We start from the raw sequence: 22,971 nt of genomic DNA, 5'->3' as shown, positions 1-22,971 counted from the left end.
GCGGGGCAGAATTGCAGGAAACCGATTTCAGGAGGTAGACTGGAATTGCATTTAAAGCATAGGAAAAGAGGCAGAACGTCCACAATGATGCACTTGGCCAAAAAGGGCGTATGCGTTTTTTCCTGAATATATTCAGGAAAAAACGCATACGCCCTTTTTGGCCAACCAAGCAAGCTTGTAAAGGAAATCTGCACTACAATGAAGTCTCACTTCCCCCCGGTCAAAAGGGCCATCTGAAAAAAGTGTAAACTCCAGAAAGGCAGGACAGGCCATGGAGAACTGGGAGCCTTGTTATGCTGATGGGCGGGATGTAAATTGCCAACAGCCACTCGGGAGAGGTGTATGGTGTTTCCTGAAACATCTAAAAAACAAAGCAACAGAGCCTAGGGCACTTCCACTTATGGTCCTATAGCTTAGGGAAATTAAAATCAAAAAGACACAGCCACCCCAAAGTTTGGGACGGCTCTGTTTACAAGAACCTCGTTTACGGTACAAGTTCAATAGCGCAGAAAGTGAAAAATGGATAAAGAAGTTGTGGTACTTACGTACAATGCAATATCACTCAGCAATGAAATCTATGTCATCAGGCCCGTAGCAGCATAATGAGTGGATTCAGGTATGATGATTCTAACTGAAATAAGTCACACAGAAAAAGAAACATCATAAGATATCATTAATACACGGGATGTAAACTTGGCTACACAGGAACTGGATTACAAAACAGAACAGGGTCTCAAATTTAGAAAACCAACTTATGCTTGCTTAAGGGGAAAGGTGAGTTGGGGTGCTGCATAAAACCAGAGATTGAAATGAGCACAGATAAAGTTCCTTAAACCAAATATAGAATAGACAAGAACTACTCCTTGCTCAATGAAATGGACTCAACACCCCATATTAAACGCCTAAGAATGTACCTGACAATAAGTATCTTAAAACCTATGGATTGCTATGTCTCTGAAAGAAAATCAAGCGTGTGTACAGGGGCATAAACGCAGCAGTGATAGGATTGGAGAGGTTCGGTGAGCAAATGAAGACCCTTTGAAGTCATATTGCATGGTACCCATTCCACGGGTCTCAACTCTCCAGGTTTAAGGGATTCTTCCTTCAGCTAAAACATGCACGTGGAACCCAGAGTATGATCAACCGTGTGATCGGGAGACGTGTTCCAATATGTCTCAGTTCTCGTCCCCTGGTACTCGGGTGCAACATTCCAGACGCTTTACTAACACTCTCCCGACTTGGAGAGTCAGTGCCTTTAACCTCCTGTTTGGCCCATTTGCAATTTCTGCGGAAGATGAACAGGAATAGGGAGAACCAATGAGAGACTAGCTGGAGGTGTCTGGACGGGCAAATTTAACTCTCATTTCCCACCAGGAAGAGGAATTAACCAAAGGCTCAGCGTGCCGCGCCGGAACCAGATTAGGGCCTGAAGCAATCCTGCGGTGTTGCGGCCAGCTCACAAGAAAGCGAGTTGAAGAAAGGAGCTCAGGGGCACTGTAATTCACAAACCTGCAGAGTTATAAATGACAGCTATCGTCCAAAAATATACTGAAGTAAGGCTGCCAAGAGGACTTGAAAGCGGGGCAGAATTGCAGGAAACCGATTTCAGGAGGTAGACTGGAATTGCATTTAAAGCATAGGAAAAGAGGCAGAACGTCCACAATGATGCACTTGGCCAAAAAGGGCGTATGCGTTTTTTCCTGAATATATTCAGGAAAAAACGCATACGCCCTTTTTGGCCAACCAAGCAAGCTTGCAAAGGAAATCTGCACTACAATGAAGTCTCACTTCCCCCCGGTCAAAAGGGCCATCTGAAAAAAGTGTAAAATCCAGAAAGGCAGGACAGGCCATGGAGAACTGGGAGCCTTGTTATGCTGATGGGCGGGATGTAAATTGCCAACAGCCACTCTGGAGAGGTGTATAGTGTTTCCTGAAACATCTAAAAAACAAAGCAACACAGCCTAGGGCACTTCCACTTATGGTCCTATAGCTTAGGGAAATTAAAATCAAAAAGACACAGCCACCCCAAAGTTTGGGACGGCTCTGTTTACAAGAACCTCGTTTACGGTACAAGTTCAATATCGCAGAAAGTGAAAAATGGATAAAGAAGTTGTGGTACTTACGTACAATGCAATATCACTCAGCAATGAAATCTATGTCATCAGGCCCGTAGCAGCATAATGAGTGGATTCAGGTATGATGATTCTAACTGAAATAAGTCACACAGAAAAAGAAACATCATAAGATATCATTAATACACGGAATGTAAACTTGGCTACACAGGAACTGGATTACAAAACAGAAGAGGGTCTCAAATTTAGGAAACCAACTTATGCTTGCTTAAGGGGAAAGGTGAGTTGGGGTGCTGCATAAAACCAGAGATTGAAATGAGCACAGATAAAGTTCCTTAAGCCAAATATGGAATAGACAAGAACTACTCCTTGCTCAACGAAATGGACTCAACACCCCATATTAAACGCCTAAGAATATACCTGACTAGTAAGAATTTTCAAACCTATGGATTGCTATGTCTCCGAAAGAAAATCAAGCGTGTGTACAGGGGCATAAACGCAGCAGTGATAGGATTGGAGAGGTTCGGTGAGCAAATGAAGACCCTTTGAAGTCATATTGCATGGTACCCATTCCACGGGTCTCAACTCTCCAGGTTTAAGGGACTCTGCCTTCAGGTAAAACATGCACGTGGAACCCAGATTATGATCAACCGTGTGATCGGGAGACGTGTCCCAATATGTCTCAGTTCTCGTCCCCTGGTACTCGGGTGCAACATTCCAGACGCTTTACTAACACTCTCCCGACTTGGAGAGTCAGTGCCTTTAACCTCCTGTTTGGCCCAGTTTGCAATTTCTGCGGAAGATGAACAGGAATAGGGAGAACCAAAGAGAGACTAGCTGGAGGTGTCTGGACGGGCAAATTTAACTCTCATTTCCCACCAGGAAGAGGAATTAACCAAAGGCTCAGCGTGCCGTGCCGGAACCAGATTAGGGTCTGAAGCAATCCAGTGGTGTTGCGGCCAGCTCACAAGAAAGCGAGTTGAAGAAAGGAGCTCAGGGGCACTGTAATTCACAAACCTGCAGAGTTATAAATGACAGCTATCGTCCAAAAATATACTGAAGTAAGGCTGCCAAGAGGACTTGAAAGCGGGGCAGAATTGCAGGAAACCGATTTCAGGAGGTAGACTGGAATTGCATTTAAAGCATAGGAAAAGAGGCAGAACGTCCACAATGATGCACTTGGCCAAAAAGGGCGTATGCGTTTTTTCCTGAATATATTCAGGAAAAAACGCATACGCCCTTTTTGGCCAACCAAGCAAGCTTGTAAAGGAAATCTTCACTACAATGAAGTCTCACTTCCCCACGGTCAAAAGGGCCATCTGAAAAAAGTGTAAAATCCAGAAAGGCAGGACAGGCCATGGAGAACTGGGAGCCTTGTTATGCTGATGGGCGGGATGTAAATTGCCAAGAGCCACTCGGGAGAGGTGTATGGTGTTTCCTGAAACATCTAAAAAACAAAGCAACAGAGCCTAGGGCACTTCCACTTATGGTCCTGTAGCTTGGGAAATTAAAATCAGAAAGACACAGCCACCCCAAAGTTTGGGACGGCTCTGTTTACAAGAACCTCGTTTACGGTACAAGTTCAATATCGCAGGAAGTGAAAAATGGATAAAGAAGTTGTGGTACTTACGTACAATGCAATATCACTCAGCAATGAAATCTATGTCATCAGGCCCATAGCAGCATAATGAGTGGATTCAGGTATGATGATTCTAACTGAAATAAGTCACACAGAAAAAGAAACATCATAAGATATCACTAATACACGGAATGTAAACTTGGCTACACAGGAACTGGATTACAAAACAGAACAGGGTCTCAAATTTAGAAAACCAACTTATGCTTGCTTAAGGGGAAAGGTGAGTTGGGGTGCTGCATAAAACCAGAGATTGAAATGAGCACAGATAAAGTTCCTTAAGCCAAATATGGAATAGACAAGAACTACTCCTTGCTCAACGAAATGGACTCAACAGCCCATATTAAACGCCTAAGAATGTACCTGACTAGTAAGTATCTTAAAACCTATGGATTGCTATGTCTCTGAAAGAGAATCAAGCGTGTGTACAGGGGCATAAACGCAGCAGTGATAGGATTGGAGAGGTTCGGTGAGCAAATGAAGACCCTTTGAAGTCATATTGCTTGGTACCCATTCCACGGGTCTCAACTCTCCAGGTTTAAGGGATTCTTCCTTCAGCTAAAACATGCACGTGGAACCCAGAGTATGATCAACCGTGTGATCGGGAGACGTGTTCCAATATGTCTCAATTCTCGTCCCCTGGTACTCGGGTGTAACATTCCAGACGCTTTACTAACACTCTCCCGACTTGGAGAGTCAGTGCCTTTAACCTCCTGTTTGGCCCATTTGCAATTTCTGCGGAAGATGAACAGGAATAGGGAGAACCAATGAGAGACTAGCTGGAGGTGTCTGGACGGGCAAATTTAACTCTCATTTCCCACCAGGAAGAGGAATTAACCAAAGGCTCAGCGTGCCGTGCCGGAACCAGATTAGGGCCTGAAGCAATCCTGTGGTGTTGCGGCCAGCTCACAAGAAAGCGAGTTGAAGAAAGGAGCTCAGGGGCACTGTAATTCACAAACCTGCAGAGTTATAAATGACAGCTATCGTCCAAAAATATACTGAAGTAAGGCTGCCAAGAGGACTTGAAAGCGGGGCAGAATTGCAGGAAACCGATTTCAGGAGGTAGACTGGAATTGCATTTAAAGCATAGGAAAAGAGGCAGAACGTCCACAATGATGCACTTGGCCAAAAAGGGCGTATGCGTTTTTTCCTGAATATATTCAGGAAAAAACGCATACGCCCTTTTTGGCCAACCAAGCAAGCTTGCAAAGGAAATCTGCACTACAATGAAGTCTCACTTCCCCCCGGTCAAAAGGGCCATCTGAAAAAAGTGTAAAATCCAGAAAGGCAGGACAGGCCATGGAGAACTGGGAGCCTTGTTATGCTGATGGGCGGGATGTAAATTGCCAACAGCCACTCTGGAGAGGTGTATAGTGTTTCCTGAAACATCTAAAAAACAAAGCAACAGAGCCTAGGGCACTTCCACTTATGGTCCTATAGCTTAGGGAAATTAAAATCAAAAAGACACAGCCACCCCAAAGTTTGGGACGGCTCTGTTTACAAGAACCTCGTTTATGGTACAAGTTCAATATCGCAGAAAGTGAAAAATGGATAAAGAAGTTGTGGTACTTACGTACAATGCAATATCACTCAGCAATGAAATCTATGTCATCAGGCCCGTAGCAGCATAATGAGTGGATTCAGGTATGATGATTCTAACTGAAATAAGTCACACAGAAAAAGAAACATCATAAGATATCATTAATACACGGAATGTAAACTTGGCTACACAGGAACTGGATTACAAAACAGAACAGGGTCTCAAATTTAGGAAACCAACTTATGCTTGCTTAAGGGGAAAGGTGAGTTGGGGTGCTGCATAAAACCAGAGATTGAAATGAGCACAGATAAAGTTCCTTAAGCCAAATATGGAATAGACAAGAACTACTCCTTGCTCAACGAAATGGACTCAACACCCCATATTAAACGCCTAAGAATGTACCTGACTAGTAAGAATTTTCAAACCTATGGATTGCTATGTCTCCGAAAGAAAATCAAGCGTGTGTACAGGGGCATAAACGCAGCAGTGATAGGATTGGAGAGGTTCGGTGAGCAAATGAAGACCCTTTGAAGTCATATTGCATGGTACCCATTCCACGGGTCTCAACTCTCCAGGTTTAAGGGATTCTTCCTTCAGCTAAAACATGCACGTGGAACCCAGAGTATGATCAACCGTGTGATCGGGAGACGTGTTCCAATATGTCTCAGTTCTCGTCCCCTGGTACTCGGGTGCAACATTCCAGACGCTTTACTAACACTCTCCCGACTTGGAGAGTCAGTGCCTTTAACCTCCTGTTTGGCCCATTTGCAATTTCTGCGGAAGATGAACAGGAATAGGGAGAACCAATGAGAGACTAGCTGGAGGTGTCTGGACGGGCAAATTTAACTCTCATTTCCCACCAGGAAGAGGAATTAACCAAAGGCTCAGCGTGCCGCGCCGGAACCAGATTAGGGCCTGAAGCAATCCTGCGGTGTTGCGGCCAGCTCACAAGAAAGCGAGTTGAAGAAAGGAGCTCAGGGGCACTGTAATTCACAAACCTGCAGAGTTATAAATGACAGCTATCGTCCAAAAATATACTGAAGTAAGGCTGCCAAGAGGACTTGAAAGCGGGGCAGAATTGCAGGAAACCGATTTCAGGAGGTAGACTGGAATTGCATTTAAAGCATAGGAAAAGAGGCAGAACGTCCACAATGATGCACTTGGCCAAAAAGGGCGTATGCGTTTTTTCCTGAATATATTCAGGAAAAAACGCATACGCCCTTTTTGGCCAACCAAGCAAGCTTGCAAAGGAAATCTGCACTACAATGAAGTCTCACTTCCCCCCGGTCAAAAGGGCCATCTGAAAAAAGTGTAAAATCCAGAAAGGCAGGACAGGCCATGGAGAACTGGGAGCCTTGTTATGCTGATGGGCGGGATGTAAATTGCCAACAGCCACTCTGGAGAGGTGTATAGTGTTTCCTGAAACATCTAAAAAACAAAGCAACACAGCCTAGGGCACTTCCACTTATGGTCCTATAGCTTAGGGAAATTAAAATCAAAAAGACACAGCCACCCCAAAGTTTGGGACGGCTCTGTTTACAAGAACCTCGTTTACGGTACAAGTTCAATATCGCAGAAAGTGAAAAATGGATAAAGAAGTTGTGGTACTTACGTACAATGCAATATCACTCAGCAATGAAATCTATGTCATCAGGCCCGTAGCAGCATAATGAGTGGATTCAGGTATGATGATTCTAACTGAAATAAGTCACACAGAAAAAGAAACATCATAAGATATCATTAATACACGGAATGTAAACTTGGCTACACAGGAACTGGATTACAAAACAGAAGAGGGTCTCAAATTTAGGAAACCAACTTATGCTTGCTTAAGGGGAAAGGTGAGTTGGGGTGCTGCATAAAACCAGAGATTGAAATGAGCACAGATAAAGTTCCTTAAGCCAAATATGGAATAGACAAGAACTACTCCTTGCTCAACGAAATGGACTCAACACCCCATATTAAACGCCTAAGAATGTACCTGACTAGTAAGAATTTTCAAACCTATGGATTGCTATGTCTCCGAAAGAAAATCAAGCGTGTGTACAGGGGCATAAACGCAGCAGTGATAGGATTGGAGAGGTTCGGTGAGCAAATGAAGACCCTTTGAAGTCATATTGCATGGTACCCATTCCACGGGTCTCAACTCTCCAGGTTTAAGGGATTCTTCCTTCAGCTAAAACATGCACGTGGAACCCAGAGTATGATCAACCGTGTGATCGGGAGACGTGTTCCAATATGTCTCAGTTCTCGTCCCCTGGTACTCGGGTGCAACATTCCAGACGCTTTACTAACACTCTCCCGACTTGGAGAGTCAGTGCCTTTAACCTCCTGTTTGGCCCATTTGCAATTTCTGCGGAAGATGAACAGGAATAGGGAGAACCAATGAGAGACTAGCTGGAGGTGTCTGGACCGGCAAATTTAACTCTCATTTCCCACCAGGAAGAGGAATTAACCAAAGGCTCAGCGTGCCGTGCCGGAACCAGATTAGGGCCTGAAGCAATCCTGCGGTGTTGCGGCCAGCTCACAAGAAACCGAGTTGAAGAAAGGAGCTCAGGGGCACTGTAATTCACAAACCTGCAGAGTTATAAATGACAGCTATCGTCCAAAAATATACTGAAGTAAGGCTGCCAAGAGGACTTGAAAGCGGGGCAGAATTGCAGGAAACCGATTTCAGGAGGTAGACTGGAATTGCATTTAAAGCATAGGAAAAGAGTCAGAACGTCCACAATGATGCACTTGGCCAAAAAGGGCGTATGCGTTTTTTCCTGAATATATTCAGGAAAAAACGCATACGCCCTTTTTGGCCAACCAAGCAAGCTTGTAAAGGAAATCTGCACTACAATGAAGTCTCACTTCCCCCCGGTCAAAAGGGCCATCTGAAAAAAGTGTAAAATCCAGAAAGGCAGGACAGGCCATGGAGAACTGGGAGCCTTGTTATGCTGATGGGCGGGATGTAAATTGCCAACAGCCACTCGGGAGAGGTGTATGGTGTTTCCTGAAACATCTAAAAAACAAAGCAACAGAGCCTAGGGCACTTCCACTTATGGTCCTATAGCTTAGGGAAATTAAAATCAAAAAGACACAGCCACCCCAAAGTTTGGGACGGCTCTGTTTACAAGAACCTCGTTTACGGTACAAGTTCAATATCGCAGAAAGTGAAAAATGGATAAAGAAGTTGTGGTACTTACGTACAATGCAATATCACTCAGCAATGAAATCTATGTCATCAGGCCCGTAGCAGCATAATGAGTGGATTCAGGTATGATGATTCTAACTGAAATAAGTCACACAGAAAAAGAAACATCATAAGATATCATTAATACACGGGATGTAAACTTGGCTACACAGGAACTGGATTACAAAACAGAACAGGGTCTCAAATTTAGAAAACCAACTTATGCTTGCTTAAGGGGAAAGGTGAGTTGGGGTGCTGCATAAAACCAGAGATTGAAATGAGCACAGATAAAGTTCCTTAAGCCAAATATAGAATAGACAAGAACTACTCCTTGCTCAATGAAATGGACTCAACACCCCATATTAAACGCCTAAGAATGTACCTGACTAGTAAGTATCTTAAAACCTATGGATTGCTATGTCTCTGAAAGAAAATCAAGCGTGTGTACAGGGGCATAAACGCAGCAGTGATAGGATTGGAGAGGTTCGGTGAGCAAATGAAGACCCTTTGAAGTCATATTGCATGGTACCCATTCCACGGGTCTCAACTCTCCAGGTTTAAGGGATTCTTCCTTCAGCTAAAACATGCACGTGGAACCCAGAGTATGATCAACCGTGTGATCGGGAGACGTGTTCCAATATGTCTCAGTTCTCGTCCCCTGGTACTCGGGTGCAACATTCCAGACGCTTTACTAACACTCTCCCTACTTGGAGAGTCAGTGCCTTTAACCTCCTGTTTGGCCCATTTGCAATTTCTGAGGAAGATGAACAGGAATAGGGAGAACCAATGAGAGACTAGCTGGAGGTGTCTGGACGGGCAAATTTAACTCTCATTTCCCACCAGGAAGAGGAATTAACCAAAGGCTCAGCGTGCCGTGCCGGAACCAGATTAGGGCCTGAAGCAATCCTGTGGTGTTGCGGCCAGCTCACAAGAAAGCGAGTTGAAGAAAGGAGCTCAGGGGCACTGTAATTCACAAACCTGCAGAGTTATAAATGACAGCTATCGTCCAAAAATATACTGAAGTAAGGCTGCCAAGAGGACTTGAAAGCGGGGCAGAATTGCAGGAAACCGATTTCAGGAGGTAGACTGGAATTGCATTTAAAGCATAGGAAAAGAGGCAGAACGTCCACAATGATGCACTTGGCCAAAAAGGGCGTATGCGTTTTTTCCTGAATATATTCAGGAAAAAACGCATACGCCCTTTTTGGCCAACCAAGCAAGCTTGCAAAGGAAATCTGCACTACAATGAAGTCTCACTTCCCCCCGGTCAAAAGGGCCATCTGAAAAAAGTGTAAAATCCAGAAAGGCAGGACAGGCCATGGAGAACTGGGAGCCTTGTTATGCTGATGGGCGGGATGTAAATTGCCAACAGCCACTCTGGAGAGGTGTATAGTGTTTCCTGAAACATCTAAAAAACAAAGCAACACAGCCTAGGGCACTTCCACTTATGGTCCTATAGCTTAGGGAAATTAAAATCAAAAAGACACAGCCACCCCAAAGTTTGGGACGGCTCTGTTTACAAGAACCTCGTTTACGGTACAAGTTCAATATCGCAGAAAGTGAAAAATGGATAAAGAAGTTGTGGTACTTACGTACAATGCAATATCACTCAGCAATGAAATCTATGTCATCAGGCCCGTAGCAGCATAATGAGTGGATTCAGGTATGATGATTCTAACTGAAATAAGTCACACAGAAAAAGAAACATCATAAGATATCATTAATACACGGAATGTAAACTTGGCTACACAGGAACTGGATTACAAAACAGAACAGGGTCTCAAATTTAGGAAACCAACTTATGCTTGCTTAAGGGGAAAGGTGAGTTGGGGTGCTGCATCAAACCAGAGATTGAAATGAGCACAGATAAAGTTCCTTAAGCCAAATATGGAATAGACAAGAACTACTCCTTGCTCAACGAAATGGACTCAACACCCCATATTAAACGCCTAAGAATGTACCTGACTAGTAAGAATTTTCAAACCTATGGATTGCTATGTCTCCGAAAGAAAATCAAGCGTGTGTACAGGGGCATAAACGCAGCAGTGATAGGATTGGAGAGGTTCGGTGAGCAAATGAAGACCCTTTGAAGTCATATTGCATGGTACCCATTCCACGGGTCTCAATTCTCCATGTTTAAGGGACTCTGCCTTCAGGTAAAACATGCACGTGGAACCCAGAGTATGATCAACCGTGTGATCGGGAGACGTGTTCCAATATGTCTCAGTTCTCGTTCCCTGGTACTCGGGTGCAACATTCCAGACGCTTTACTAACACTCTCCCGACTTGGAGAGTCAGTGCCTTTAACCTCCTGTTTGGCCCAGTTTGCAATTTCTGCGGAAGATGAACAGGAATAGGGAGAACCAAAGAGAGACTAGCTGGAGGTGTCTGGACGGGCAAATTTAACTCTCATTTCCCACCAGGAAGAGGAATTAACCAAAGGCTCAGCGTGCCGTGCCGGAACCAGATTAGGGCCTGAAGCAATCCTGCGGTGTTGCGGCCAGCTCACAAGAAACCGAGTTGAAGAAAGGAGCTCAGGGGCACTGTAATTCACAAACCTGCAGAGTTATAAATGACAGCTATCGTCCAAAAATATACTGAAGTAAGGCTGCCAAGAGGACTTGAAAGCGGGGCAGAATTGCAGGAAACCGATTTCAGGAGGTAGACTGGAATTGCATTTAAAGCATAGGAAAAGAGGCAGAACGTCCACAATGATGCACTTGGCCAAAAAGGGCGTATGCGTTTTTTCCTGAATATATTCAGGAAAAAACGCATACGCCCTTTTTGGCCAACCAAGCAAGCTTGCAAAGGAAATCTGCACTACAATGAAGTCTCACTTCCCCCCGGTCAAAAGGGCCATCTGAAAAAAAGTGTAAAATCCAGAAAGGCAGGACAGGCCATGGAGAACTGGGAGCCTTGTTATGCTGATGGGCGGGATGTAAATTGCCAACAGCCACTCGGGAGAGGTGTATGGTGTTTCCTGAAACATCTAAAAAACAAAGCAACAGAGCCTAGGGCACTTCCACTTATGGTCCTATAGCTTAGGGAAATTAAAATCAAAAAGACACAGCCACCCAAAAGTTTGGGACGGCTCTGTTTACAAGAACCTCGTTTACGGTACAAGTTCAATATCGCAGAAAGTGAAAAATGGATAAAGAAGTTGTGGTACTTACGTACAATGCAATATCACTCAGCAATGAAATCTATGTCATCAGGCCCGTAGCAGCATAATGAGTGGATTCAGGTATGATGATTCTAACTGAAATAAGTCACACAGAAAAAGAAACATCATAAGATATCATTAATACACGGGATGTAAACTTGGCTACACAGGAACTGGATTACAAAACAGAACAGGGTCTCAAATTTAGAAAACCAACTTATGCTTGCTTAAGGGGAAAGGTGAGTTGGGGTGCTGCATAAAACCAGAGATTGAAATGAGCACAGATAAAGTTCCTTAAGCCAAATATAGAATAGACAAGAACTACTCCTTGCTCAATGAAATGGACTCAACAGCCCATATTAAACGCCTAAGAATGTACCTGACTAGTAAGTATCTTAAAACCTATGGATTGCTATGTCTCTGAAAGAAAATCAAGCGTGTGTACAGGGGCATAAACGCAGCAGTGATAGGATTGGAGAGGTTCGGTGAGCAAATGAAGACCCTTTGAAGTCATATTGCATGGTACCCATTCCACGGGTCTCAACTCTCCAGGTTTAAGGGATTCTTCCTTCAGCTAAAACATGCACGTGGAACCCAGAGTATGATCAACCGTGTGATCGGGAGACGTGTTCCAATATGTCTCAATTCTCGTCCCCTGGTACTCGGGTGTAACATTCCAGACGCTTAACTAACACTCTCCCGACTTGGAGAGTCAGTGCCTTTAACCTCCTGTTTGGCGCATTTGCAATTTCTGAGGAAGATGAACAGGAATAGGAAAAACCAATGAGAGACTAGGTGGAGGTGTCTGGACGGGCAAATTTAACTCTCATTTCCCACCAGGAAGAGGAATTAACCAAAGGCTCAGCGTGCCGTGCCGGAACCAGATTAGGGCCTGAAGCAATCCTGCGGTGTTGCGGCCAGCTCACAAGAAAGCGAGTTGAAGAAAGGAGCTCAGGGGCACTGTAATTCACAAACCTGCACAGTTATAAATGACAGCTATCATCCAAAAATATACTGAAGTAAGGCTGTCAAGAGGACTTGAAAGCGGGGCAGAATTGCAGGAAACCGATTTCAGGAGGTAGACTGGAATTACATTTAAAGCATAGGAAAAGAGGCAGAACGTCCAAATTGATGCACTTGGCCAAAAAGGGCGTATGCGTTTTTTCCTGAATATATTCAGGAAAAAACGCATACGCCCTTTTTGGCCAACCAAGCAAGCTTGTAAAGGAAATCTGCACTACAATGAAGTCTCACTTCCCCCCGGTCAAAAGGGCCATCTGAAAAAAAGTGTAAACTCCAGAAAGGCAGGACAGGCCATGGAGAACTGGGAGCCTTGTTATGCTGATGGGCGGGATGTAAATTGCCAACAGCCACTCGGGAGAGGTGTATGGTGTTTCCTGAAACATCTAAAAAACAAAGCAACAGAGCCTAGGGCACTTCCACTTATGGTCCTATAGCTTAGGGAAATTAAAATCAAAAAGACACAGCCACCCCAAAGTTTGGGACGGCTCTGTTTACAAGAACCTCGTTTACGGTACAAGTTCAATAGCGCAGAAAGTGAAAAATGGATAAAGAAGTTGTGGTACTTACGTACAATGCAATATCACTCAGCAATGAAATCTATGTCATCAGGCCCATAGCAGCATAATGAGTGGATTCAGGTATGATGATTCTAACTGAAATAAGTCACACAGAAAAAGAAACATCATAAGATATCACTAATACACAGAATGTAAACTTGGCTACACAGGAACTGGATTACAAAACAGAACAGGGTCTCAAATTTAGAAAACCAACTTATGCTTGCTTAAGGGGAAAGGTGAGTTGGGGTGCTGCATAAAACCAGAGATTGAAATGAGCACAGATAAAGTTCCTTAAGCCAAATATGGAATAGACAAGAACTACTCCTTGCTCAACGAAATGGACACAACAGCCCGTATTAAACGCCTAAGAATGTACCTGACTAGTAAGTATCTTAAAACCTATGGATTGCTATGTCTCTGAAAGAGAATCAAGCGTGTGTACAGGGGCATAAACGCAGCAGTGATAGGATTGGAGAGGTTCGGTGAGCAAATGAAGACCCTTTGAAGTCATATTGCTTGGTACCCATTCCACGGGTCTCAACTCTCCAGGTTTAAGGGATTCTTCCTTCGGGTAAAACATGCACGTGGAACCCAGAGTATGATCAACCGTGTGATCGGGAGACGTGTTCCAATATGTCTCAATTCTCGTCCCCTGGTACTCGGGTGTAACATTCCAGACGCTTTACTAACACTCTCCCGACTTGGAGAGTCAGTGCCTTTAACCTCCTGTTTGGCCCATTTGCAATTTCTGCGGAAGATGAACAGGAATAGGGAGAACCAATGAGAGACTAGCTGGAGGTGTCTGGACGGGCAAATTTAACTCTCATTTCCCACCAGGAAGAGGAATTAACCAAAGGCTCAGCGTGCCGTGCCGGAACCAGATTAGGGCCTGAAGCAATCCTGCGGTGTTGCGGCCAGCTCACAAGAAAGCGAGTTGAAGAAAGGAGCTCAGGGGCACTGTAATTCACAAACCTGCAGAGTTATAAATGACAGCTATCGTCCAAAAATATACTGAAGTAAGGCTGCCAAGAGGACTTGAAAGCGGGGCAGAATTGCAGGAAACCGATTTCAGGAGGTAGACTGGAATTGCATTTAAAGCATAGGAAAAGAGGCAGAACGTCCACAATGATGCACTTGGCCAAAAAGGGCGTATGCGTTTTTTCCTGAATATATTCAGGAAAAAACGCATACGCCCTTTTTGGCCAACCAAGCAAGCTTGCAAAGGAAATCTGCACTACAATGAAGTCTCACTTCCCCCCGGTCAAAAGGGCCATCTGAAAAAAGTGTAAAATCCAGAAAGGCAGGACAGGCCATGGAGAACTGGGAGCCTTGTTATGCTGATGGGCGGGATGTAAATTGCCAACAGCCACTCTGGAGAGGTGTATAGTGTTTCCTGAAACATCTAAAAAACAAAGCAACACAGCCTAGGGCACTTCCACTTATGGTCCTATAGCTTAAGGAAATTAAAATCAAAAAGACACAGCCACCCCAAAATTTGGGACTGCTCTGTTTACAAGAACCTCGTTTATGGTACAAGTTCAATATCACAGAAAGTGAAAAATGGATAAAGAAGTTGTGGTACTTACGTACAATGCAATATCACTCAGCAATGAAATCTATGTCATCAGGCCCGTAGCAGCATAATGAGTGGATTCAGGTATGATGATTCTAACTGAAATAAGTCACACAGAAAAAGAAACATCATAAGATATCATTAATACACGGAATGTAAACTTGGCTACACAGGAACTGGATTACAAAACAGAACAGGGTCTCAAATTTAGGAAACCAACTTATGCTTGCTTAAGGGGAAAGGTGAGTTGGGGTGCTGCATAAAACCAGAGATTGAAATGAGCACAGATAAAGTTCCTTAAGCCAAATATGGAATAGACAAGAACTACTCCTTGCTCAACGAAATGGACTCAACACCCCATATTAAACGCCTAAGAATGTACCTGACTAGTAAGTATCTTAAAACCTATGGATTGCTATGTCTCTGAAAGAAAATCAAGCGTGTGTACAGGGGCATAAACGCAGCAGTGATAGGATTGGAGAGGTTCGGTGAGCAAATGAAGACCCTTTGAAGTCATATTGCATGGTACCCATTCCACGGGTCTCAACTCTCCAGGTTTAAGGGATTCTTCCTTCAGCTAAAACATGCACGTGGAACCCAGAGTATGATCAACCGTGTGATCGGGAGACGTGTTCCAATATGTCTCAATTCTCGTCCCCTGGTACTCGGGTGTAACATTCCAGACGCTTTACTAACACTCTCCCGACTTGGAGAGTCAGTGCCTTTAACCTCCTGTTTGGCCCATTTGCAATTTCTGTGGAAGATGAACAGGAATAGGGAGAACCAATGAGAGACTAGCTGGAGGTGTCTGGACGGGCAAATTTAACTCTCATTTCCCACCAGGAAGAGGAATTAACCAAAGGCTCAGCATGCTGTGCCGGAACCAGATTAGGGCCTGAAGCAATCCTGCGGTGTTGCGGCCAGCTCACAAGAAAGCGAGTTGAAGAAAGGAGCTCAGGGGCACTGTAATTCACAAACCTGCAGAGTTATAAATGACAGCTATCATCCAAAAATATACTGAAGTAAGGCTGTCAAGAGGACTTGAAAGCGGGGCAGAATTGCAGGAAACCGATTTCAGGAGGTAGACTGGAATTGCATTTAAAGCATAGGAAAAGAGGCAGAACGTCCACAATGATGCACTTGGCCAAAAAGGGCGTATGCGTTTTTTCCTGAATATATTCAGGAAAAAACGCATACGCCCTTTTTGGCCAACCAAGCAAGCTTGTAAAGGAAATCTGCACTACAATGAAGTCTCACTTCCCCCCGGTCAAAAGGGCCATCTGAAAAAAGTGTAAACTCCAGAAAGGCAGGACAGGCCATGGAGAACTGGGAGCCTTGTTATGCTGATGGGCGGGATGTAAATTGCCAACAGCCACTCGGGAGAGGTGTATGGTGTTTCCTGAAACATCTAAAAAACAAAGCAACAGAGCCTAGGGCACTTCCACTTATGGTCCTATAGCTTAGGGAAATTAAAATCAAAAAGACACAGCCACCCCAAAGTTTGGGACGGCTCTGTTTACAAGAACCTCGTTTACGGTACAAGTTCAATAGCGCAGAAAGTGAAAAATGGATAAAGAAGTTGTGGTACTTACGTACAATGCAATATCACTCAGCAATGAAATCTATGTCATCAGGCCCATAGCAGCACAATGAGTGGATTCAGGTATGATGATTCTAACTGAAATAAGTCACACAGAAAAAGAAACATCATAAGATATCACTAATACACGGGATGTAAACTTGGCTACACAGGAACTGGATTACAAAACAGAACAGGGTCTCAAATTTAGAAAACCAACTTATGCTTGCTTAAGGAGAAAGGTGAGTTGGGGTACTGCATCAAACCAGAGATTGAAATGAGCACAGATAAAGTTCCTCAGCCAAATATAGAATAGACAAGAACTACTCCTTGCTCAACGAAATGGACTCAACACCCCATATTAAACGCCTAAGAATGTACCTGACTAGTAAGTATCTTAAAACCTATGGATTGCTATGTCTCTGAAAGAAAATCAAGCGTGTGTACAGGGGCATAAACGCAGCAGTGATAGGATTGGAGAGGTTCGGTGAGCAAATGAAGACCCTTTGAAGTCATATTGCATGGTACCCATTCCACGGGTCTCAATTCTCCAGGTTTAAGGGACTCTGCCTTCAGGTAAAACATGCACGTGGAACCCAGAGTATGATCAACCGTGTGATCGGGAGACGTGTTCCAATATGTCTCAGTTCTCGTCCCCTGGTACTCGGGTGCAACATTCCAGACGCTTTACTAACACTCTCCCGACTTGGAGAGTCAGTGCCTTTAACCTCCTGTTTGGTCCAGTTTGCAATTTCTGCGTAAGATGAACAGGAATAGGGAGAACCAATGAGAGACTAGCTGGAGGTGTCTGGACGGGCAAATTTAACTCTCATTTCCCACCAGGAAGAGGAATTAACCAAAGGCTCAGCGTGCCGTGCCGGAACCAGATTAGGGCCTGAAGCAATCCTGTGGTGTTGCGGCCAGCTCACAAGAAAGCGAGTTGAAGAAAGGAGCTCAGGGGCACTGTAATTCACAAACCTGCAGAGTTATAAATGACAGCTATCGTCCAAAAATATACTGAAGTAAGGCTGCCAAGAGGACTTGAAAGCAGGGCAGAATTGCAGGAAACCGATTTCAGGAGGTAGACTGGAATTGCATTTAAAGCATAGGAAAAGAGGCAGAACGTCCACAATGATGCACTTGGCCAAAAAGGGCGTATGCGTTTTTTCCTGAATATATTCAGGAAAAAAAGCATACGCCCTTTTTGGCCAACCAAGCAAGCTTGCAAAGGAAATCTGCACTACAATGAAGTCTCACTTCCCCCCGGTCAAAAGGGCCATCTGAAAAAAGTGTAAAATCCAGAAAGGCAGGACAGGCCATGGAGAACTGGGAGCCTTGTTATGCTGATGGGCGGGATGTAAATTGCCAACAGCCACTCGGGAGAGGTGTATGGTGTTTCCTGAAACATCTAAAAAACAAAGCAACAGAGCCTAGGGCACTTCCACTTATGGTCCTATAGCTTAGGGAAATTAAAATCAAAAAGACACAGCCACCCAAAAGTTTGGGACGGCTCTGTTTACAAGAACCTCGTTTACGGTACAAGTTCAATATCGCAGAAAGTGAAAAATGGATAAAGAAGTTGTGGTACTTACGTACAATGCAATATCACTCAGCAATGAAATCTATGTCATCAGGCCCGTAGCAGCATAATGAGTGGATTCAGGTATGATGATTCTAACTGAAATAAGTCACACAGAAAAAGAAACATCATAAGATATCATTAATACACGGGATGTAAACTTGGCTACACAGGAACTGGATTACAAAACAGAACAGGGTCTCAAATTTAGAAAACCAACTTATGCTTGCTTAAGGGGAAAGGTGAGTTGGGGTGCTGCATAAAACCAGAGATTGAAATGAGCACAGATAAAGTTCCTTAAGCCAAATATAGAATAGACAAGAACTACTCCTTGCTCAATGAAATGGACTCAACACCCCATATTAAACGCCTAAGAATGTACCTGACTAGTAAGTATCTTAAAACCTATGGATTGCTATGTCTCTGAAAGAAAATCAAGCGTGTGTACAGGGGCATAAACGCAGCAGTGATAGGATTGGAGAGGTTCGGTGAGCAAATGAAGACCCTTTGAAGTCATATTGCATGGTACCCATTCCACGGGTCTCAACTCTCCAGGTTTAAGGGATTCTTCCTTCAGCTAAAACATGCACGTGGAACCCAGAGTATGATCAACCGTGTGATCGGGAGACGTGTTCCAATATGTCTCAATTCTCGTCCCCTGGTACTCGGGTGTAACATTCCAGACGCTTAACTAACACTCTCCCGACTTGGAGAGTCAGTGCCTTTAACCTCCTGTTTGGCGCATTTGCAATTTCTGAGGAAGATGAACAGGAATAGGAAAAACCAATGAGAGACTAGGTGGAGGTGTCTGGACGGGCAAATTTAACTCTCATTTCCCACCAGGAAGAGGAATTAACCAAAGGCTCAGCGTGCCGTGCCGGAACCAGATTAGGGCCTGAAGCAATCCTGCGGTGTTGCGGCCAGCTCACAAGAAAGCGAGTTGAAGAAAGGAGCTCAGGGGCACTGTAATTCACAAACCTGCACAGTTATAAATGACAGCTATCATCCAAAAATATACTGAAGTAAGGCTGTCAAGAGGACTTGAAAGCGGGGCAGAATTGCAGGAAACCGATTTCAGGAGGTAGACTGGAATTACATTTAAAGCATAGGAAAAGAGGCAGAACGTCCAAATTGATGCACTTGGCCAAAAAGGGCGTATGCGTTTTTTCCTGAATATATTCAGGAAAAAACGCATACGCCCTTTTTGGCCAACCAAGCAAGCTTGTAAAGGAAATCTGCACTACAATGAAGTCTCACTTCCCCCCGGTCAAAAGGGCCATCTGAAAAAAGTGTAAACTCCAGAAAGGCAGGACAGGCCATGGAGAACTGGGAGCCTTGTTATGCTGATGGGCGGGATGTAAATTGCCAACAGCCACTCGGGAGAGGTGTATGGTGTTTCCTGAAACATCTAAAAAACAAAGCAACAGAGCCTAGGGCACTTCCACTTATGGTCCTATAGCTTAGGGAAATTAAAATCAAAAAGACACAGCCACCCCAAAGTTTGGGACGGCTCTGTTTACAAGAACCTCGTTTACGGTACAAGTTCAATAGCGCAGAAAGTGAAAAATGGATAAAGAAGTTGTGGTACTTACGTACAATGCAATATCACTCAGCAATGAAATCTATGTCATCAGGCCCATAGCAGCATAATGAGTGGATTCAGGTATGATGATTCTAACTGAAATAAGTCACACAGAAAAAGAAACATCATAAGATATCACTAATACACAGAATGTAAACTTGGCTACACAGGAACTGGATTACAAAACAGAACAGGGTCTCAAATTTAGAAAACCAACTTATGCTTGCTTAAGGGGAAAGGTGAGTTGGGGTGCTGCATAAAACCAGAGATTGAAATGAGCACAGATAAAGTTCCTTAAGCCAAATATGGAATAGACAAGAACTACTCCTTGCTCAACGAAATGGACACAACAGCCCATATTAAACGCCTAAGAATGTACCTGACTAGTAAGTATCTTAAAACCTATGGATTGCTATGTCTCTGAAAGAGAATCAAGCGTGTGTACAGGGGCATAAACGCAGCAGTGATAGGATTGGAGAGGTTCGGTGAGCAAATGAAGACCCTTTGAAGTCATATTGCTTGGTACCCATTCCACGGGTCTCAACTCTCCAGGTTTAAGGGATTCTTCCTTCAGGTAAAACATGCACGTGGAACCCAGAGTATGATCAACCGTGTGATCGGGAGACGTGTTCCAATATGTCTCAATTCTCGTCCCCTGGTACTCGGGTGTAACATTCCAGACGCTTTACTAACACTCTCCCGACTTGGAGAGTCAGTGCCTTTAACCTCCTGTTTGGCCCATTTGCAATTTCTGCGGAAGATGAACAGGAATAGGGAGAACCAATGAGAGACTAGCTGGAGGTGTCTGGACGGGCAAATTTAACTCTCATTTCCCACCAGGAAGAGGAATTAACCAAAGGCTCAGCGTGCCGTGCCGGAACCAGATTAGGGCCTGAAGCAATCCTGCGGTGTTGCGGCCAGCTCACAAGAAAGCGAGTTGAAGAAAGGAGCTCAGGGGCACTGTAATTCACAAACCTGCAGAGTTATAAATGACAGCTATCGTCCAAAAATATACTGAAGTAAGGCTGCCAAGAGGACTTGAAAGCGGGGCAGAATTGCAGGAAACCGATTTCAGGAGGTAGACTGGAATTGCATTTAAAGCATAGGAAAAGAGGCAGAACGTCCACAATGATGCACTTGGCCAAAAAGGGCGTATGCGTTTTTTCCTGAATATATTCAGGAAAAAACGCATACGCCCTTTTTGGCCAACCAAGCAAGCTTGCAAAGGAAATCTGCACTACAATGAAGTCTCACTTCCCCCCGGTCAAAAGGGCCATCTGAAAAAAGTGTAAAATCCAGAAAGGCAGGACAGGCCATGGAGAACTGGGAGCCTTGTTATGCTGATGGGCGGGATGTAAATTGCCAACAGCCACTCTGGAGAGGTGTATAGTGTTTCCTGAAACATCTAAAAAACAAAGCAACACAGCCTAGGGCACTTCCACTTATGGTCCTATAGCTTAAGGAAATTAAAATCAAAAAGACACAGCCACCCCAAAATTTGGGACTGCTCTGTTTACAAGAACCTCGTTTATGGTACAAGTTCAATATCACAGAAAGTGAAAAATGGATAAAGAAGTTGTGGTACTTACGTACAATGCAATATCACTCAGCAATGAAATCTATGTCATCAGGCCCGTAGCAGCATAATGAGTGGATTCAGGTATGATGATTCTAACTGAAATAAGTCACACAGAAAAAGAAACATCATAAGATATCATTAATACACGGAATGTAAACTTGGCTACACAGGAACTGGATTACAAAACAGAACAGGGTCTCAAATTTAGGAAACCAACTTATGCTTGCTTAAGGGGAAAGGTGAGTTGGGGTGCTGCATAAAACCAGAGATTGAAATGAGCACAGATAAAGTTCCTTAAGCCAAATATGGAATAGACAAGAACTACTCCTTGCTCAACGAAATGGACTCAACACCCCATATTAAACGCCTAAGAATGTACCTGACTAGTAAGTATCTTAAAACCTATGGATTGCTATGTCTCTGAAAGAAAATCAAGCTTGTGTACAGGGGCATAAACGCAGCAGTGATAGGATTGGAGAGGTTCGGTGAGCAAATGAAGACCCTTTGAAGTCATATTGCATGGTACCCATTCCACGGGTCTCAACTCTCCAGGTTTAAGGGATTCTTCCTTCAGCTAAAACATGCACGTGGAACCCAGAGTATGATCAACCGTGTGATCGGGAGACGTGTTCCAATATGTCTCAATTCTCGTCCCCTGGTACTCGGGTGTAACATTCCAGACGCTTTACTAACACTCTCCCGACTTGGAGAGTCAGTGCCTTTAACCTCCTGTTTGGCCCATTTGCAATTTCTGTGGAAGATGAACAGGAATAGGGAGAACCAATGAGAGACTAGCTGGAGGTGTCTGGACGGGCAAATTTAACTCTCATTTCCCACCAGGAAGAGGAATTAACCAAAGGCTCAGCATGCTGTGCCGGAACCAGATTAGGGCCTGAAGCAATCCTGCGGTGTTGCGGCCAGCTCACAAGAAAGCGAGTTGAAGAAAGGAGCTCAGGGGCACTGTAATTCACAAACCTGCAGAGTTATAAATGACAGCTATCATCCAAAAATATACTGAAGTAAGGCTGTCAAGAGGACTTGAAAGCGGGGCAGAATTGCAGGAAACCGATTTCAGGAGGTAGACTGGAATTGCATTTAAAGCATAGGAAAAGAGGCAGAACGTCCACAATGATGCACTTGGCCAAAAAGGGCGTATGCGTTTTTTCCTGAATATATTCAGGAAAAAACGCATACGCCCTTTTTGGCCAACCAAGCAAGCTTGTAAAGGAAATCTGCACTACAATGAAGTCTCACTTCCCCCCGGTCAAAAGGGCCATCTGAAAAAAGTGTAAACTCCAGAAAGGCAGGACAGGCCATGGAGAACTGGGAGCCTTGTTATGCTGATGGGCGGGATGTAAATTGCCAACAGCCACTCGGGAGAGGTGTATGGTGTTTCCTGAAACATCTAAAAAACAAAGCAACAGAGCCTAGGGCACTTCCACTTATGGTCCTATAGCTTAGGGAAATTAAAATCAAAAAGACACAGCCACCCCAAAGTTTGGGACGGCTCTGTTTACAAGAACCTCGTTTACGGTACAAGTTCAATAGCGCAGAAAGTGAAAAATGGATAAAGAAGTTGTGGTACTTACGTACAATGCAATATCACTCAGCAATGAAATCTATGTCATCAGGCCCATAGCAGCACAATGAGTGGATTCAGGTATGATGATTCTAACTGAAATAAGTCACACAGAAAAAGAAACATCATAAGATATCACTAATACACGGGATGTAAACTTGGCTACACAGGAACTGGATTACAAAACAGAACAGGGTCTCAAATTTAGAAAACCAACTTATGCTTGCTTAAGGAGAAAGGTGAGTTGGGGTACTGCATCAAACCAGAGATTGAAATGAGCACAGATAAAGTTCCTCAGCCAAATATAGAATAGACAAGAACTACTCCT

At 44.1% G+C, this 22,971-nt stretch overlaps 1 long non-coding RNA gene across 1 annotated transcript in view; it reads right to left on the bottom strand.

Moving 5' to 3' along the window:
* Positions 1–22,740, bottom strand: part of LOC309978916 — a 420,740-nt gene extending 398,000 nt beyond the window's left edge. Inside the window, exons 1-2 of the long non-coding RNA XR_014327154.1 lie at positions 22,658–22,740; positions 16,342–16,423 (exon numbers count right to left, since the gene is read on the bottom strand). This is a non-coding gene — a long non-coding RNA (uncharacterized lncRNA). The remainder of the gene's footprint in view (positions 1–16,341; positions 16,424–22,657) is intronic.
* Between the last annotated feature and the right edge of the window lie 231 nt (positions 22,741–22,971).

The sequence above is a fragment of the Leucopleurus acutus genome, assembly GCF_964270905.1.
Source record: "Leucopleurus acutus genome assembly, contig: HAP1_SCAFFOLD_98, whole genome shotgun sequence".
NCBI classification, from domain to species: Eukaryota; Metazoa; Chordata; class Mammalia; order Artiodactyla; family Delphinidae; genus Leucopleurus; species Leucopleurus acutus.
The sequence above is the reverse complement of the archived record's forward strand: the minus strand, read 5'-3'. Positions and strand labels throughout refer to the sequence as shown.